Genomic DNA, 3,388 nt, shown 5'->3' on the forward strand with positions numbered 1-3,388 from the left:
AAGCCTTACTGTCTCAATGCTTTATTCACTTTATTAAAGATGTCATTGAATACTGTGGGTTACTTCAGTGGTATACAGCTCAGTTTAGCCACTTACCACTTCAGTGCACACGCACTGAATCACATAACCTGTACGACCTAAGTATAAGTTGAGTTTATGACGAAAAAACCGGCTTATACTCGAGTATATACAGTATTTCCACTTGTTTTCAGGCTCGTTCAGGAAATTGAAGACACAGAAACACTCTCAAATAGATTTTATGAAGCTAACATCACCCTAATACCAAAACCTAACAGATATGCCACAAAGAAAGAAAACTACAGACCAATATTCCTGATGAACACAAGTGCAAATTCTCAACAAAATCCTGGCAAACAGAATCGAACGCCTCATCAAAAAGACCATACATCATGACCAAGTAGGATTCATCACAGGAATGCAAGGATGGCTTAATATGAATAAATCAATCAACATAATATTCTACATCAACAAAAGGAAAAATAAAAAACATATGATCATATCGATAGATGCAGAGAAAGCATTCAATGGATCCAACACTCATTCAAGATAAAAACTATCAACAAGATGGAAATGGAAGGAACTCAATAGTATCTTGGCCATTTACTCCGTCAATGGCAAATATTACTCTCAATGGAGATAATCTAAAAGTCTTCCCATTAAAATCTGGCACAAGCCAGGGCTGCCTCCTCTCACCACTCCTATTCAACATGGTACTGGAGCTACTTGCCAAAGCAATTAGGCAAGAAAAAGATAAGAGGCCAGAGCAATAGCACGGCAGTAAGATGTTTTGACTTGCATGAACCAGCACAGAACAAATCTGGTTTGAATCTTGGCATCCCATATGGTCCCCCCAGCCTGCCAGGAGTGGCCTCTGAGTGCAGAGCCACGAGTAATCCCTGAGCATGTCTGTGTGACAAAAAAACAAAACAAACAAAAACACAAAAAAAAAACAACAACAACTACAACAAGTACATATATAACAAAGGCATCCATATAGGAAAGGAAGAAGTCAGGCTGTCACTGTTTTTAGATGACATAATATTATCTGTAGAAAACTCTAAAATTACAAAAACGTCTAAAAACAATAGATTCATATAGAAAAGAGGCAGGCTAAAAAATCAACATGCAAAAATCAATAGCCTACTTATACACCAATAATGATAGAGAAGAAATGGACATTCAAGAAACAATCTCAGTGCTCGCTTCGGCAGCACATACACTAAAATTGGAACGATACAGAGAAGATTAGCATGGCCCCTGCGCAAGGATGACAAGCAAATTCGTGAAGCATTCCATATTAAAAAAAAAAAAAAAAAAGAAACAATCTCATTCACATTTTGCCACACAAACTCAAATACCTAGAAGTCAACTTTAACTAAAGAGGTGAAGGACCTATACAAAGAAAATTACAAAATACTGCTTCAAGAAATAAAAGAGAACACAAGAAAATGGAGACACATATGCTGTTCATGGATTGGGAGGATTAATATCATTAAAATGGCAATACTCCCCAAAGCATTGTACAGATTTACTGCCATTCCTCGAAGGATACTCATGACATTCTTCAGAGAAGTGAACCAAATTCATCTGAAATTCATTTGAAACAATAAACATCCACAAATAGCTAAAGCAACCCTGAGGAAAAATAGGGCTCGAGGCATCACTTTCTCCAACTTTTTGTACTACAGAGCAATACTCATTAAAACAGCATTGTATTGGAATAAAAACAAACCCTCAGATCAGTGTAATGGACTTGAGTATTCAGAGAACGTTCCCCAGACGTGAAATCAATTCATCTTTGATATAGGGGCTGAAATGCAAAATGGAGCAAGGAAACTCTCTTAAACAAGTGGTTTTTGGGACAACTGATTAACCACATGCAGAAACGCCAACTTGGAACTCCACCTAATTATGCACAAAAGTCAAATCCAAATGGATTAAAGAGCTTGCTATCAGATCTGGAACCAAAAAGTATATAGAACAACCTGTAGGTAAAACACTCCATGACACTGAGACTAAAGGCATCTTCAAGGCAGAACAACAATCTCCAAACAAGTGGAAGCTGAGATAAACAGATAGAACTATATTAACTCAAGAAGCAGGGCCCAGAGAAATAGCACAGCGGCGTTTGCCTTGCAAGCAGCCGATCCAGGACCAAAGGTGATTGGTTCGAATCCCGGTGTCCCATATAGTCCCCTGTGCCTGCCAGGAGCTATTTCTGAGCAGACAGCCAGGAGTAACCCCTGAGCAACGCTGGGTGTGGCCCAAAAAACAAAAAAAAAAAAAAAAAAAAAAAAGAAGCTGCTGCACCTTAAAGGAAATAGTAACAATGATACAAAGGGCACCCACAGAATGGGATAAACTATTCACCCAATACCCATCAGATAAGAGAATAATACCTAAGATATTCAAGGTACTGACAAATCTTAAAAAGAAAAAATTGGGGCCAGAGAGATAGAATGAAGGTAGGGCGTTTGCCTTGCATGCAGAAAAATGGGGGTTCGAATCTGGCATCTCAATATGGTTCCCCAGCCTACCTGGAGCAACTTCTGAGCATAAAGCCATGAGCAACACCTGAGCACTGCCAGGTGTGACCCAAAAGCAAAAAATAAAACAAAAAAACAACAACAAAAATCTAACCCCATCAAAAAAATGGGGAGAAGAAATGAACAATTTATCAAAGAAGAAATACAAAAGGCCAAAAGGCAAATGAAAAAATGATCCACATCACTAAGCACCATAGAGATGCAAATCAAAACAACAATGAGGTACTATCTCACATCACAGATACTGGCACACATCACAAAGAACAATCAGTGCTGGCAGGAATGTGGGGAGAAAGAAACTCATTCACTGCTAGTGGGAATGCCATCTAATCCAGTCCTTATGGAAAACAATGTGTAGATTTCCAAAAAACTGGAAATTGAGCTCCCATATGAACCAGCTATACTACTCCTAGGGATATAGCCCAGGAACACAAAAATTCAATACAAAAATCCCTTCCTCATACTTATATCCATTGCAGCACTATTTACAATACCCAGAATCTGGAAACAATCAAGAGGCCCTTCAACAGATGAATGGCTAAAGAACCCATGACACATGTACACAATAGAATATTATGTAGCCAGCTGTCAGGAGATATGAAGTCATAAAATTTTCCTATACATAGATGTACATGGAATCTATTGTGCTGAGTGAAATAAGTCAGAGGGAGAGACACACACAGAATAGTCTCATTCATCTATGAGTTTTAAGAAAAATAAGACACTGTAATAATTCCCAGAGATGAGGGCCAGAAGGACTGGCTCAAGATATGAAGCTCCCCACAAAGAGCGGTGAGTCCTGTAAGAGAAATAACTACACT

At 38.5% G+C, this 3,388-nt stretch overlaps 1 non-coding gene across 1 annotated transcript; it reads left to right on the forward strand.

The window, feature by feature from the left end:
- Positions 1–1,216: 1,216 nt before the first annotated feature.
- On the forward strand, positions 1,217–1,323 carry LOC125995310 (U6 spliceosomal RNA). Its single transcript, XR_007490855.1, has one exon. It is a non-coding gene; the product is annotated as a U6 spliceosomal RNA (small nuclear RNA).
- Positions 1,324–3,388: the final 2,065 nt, after the last annotated feature.

The sequence above is a fragment of the Suncus etruscus genome, chromosome 17, assembly GCF_024139225.1.
Source record: "Suncus etruscus isolate mSunEtr1 chromosome 17, mSunEtr1.pri.cur, whole genome shotgun sequence".
Lineage (NCBI taxonomy): Eukaryota > Metazoa > Chordata > Mammalia > Eulipotyphla > Soricidae > Suncus > Suncus etruscus.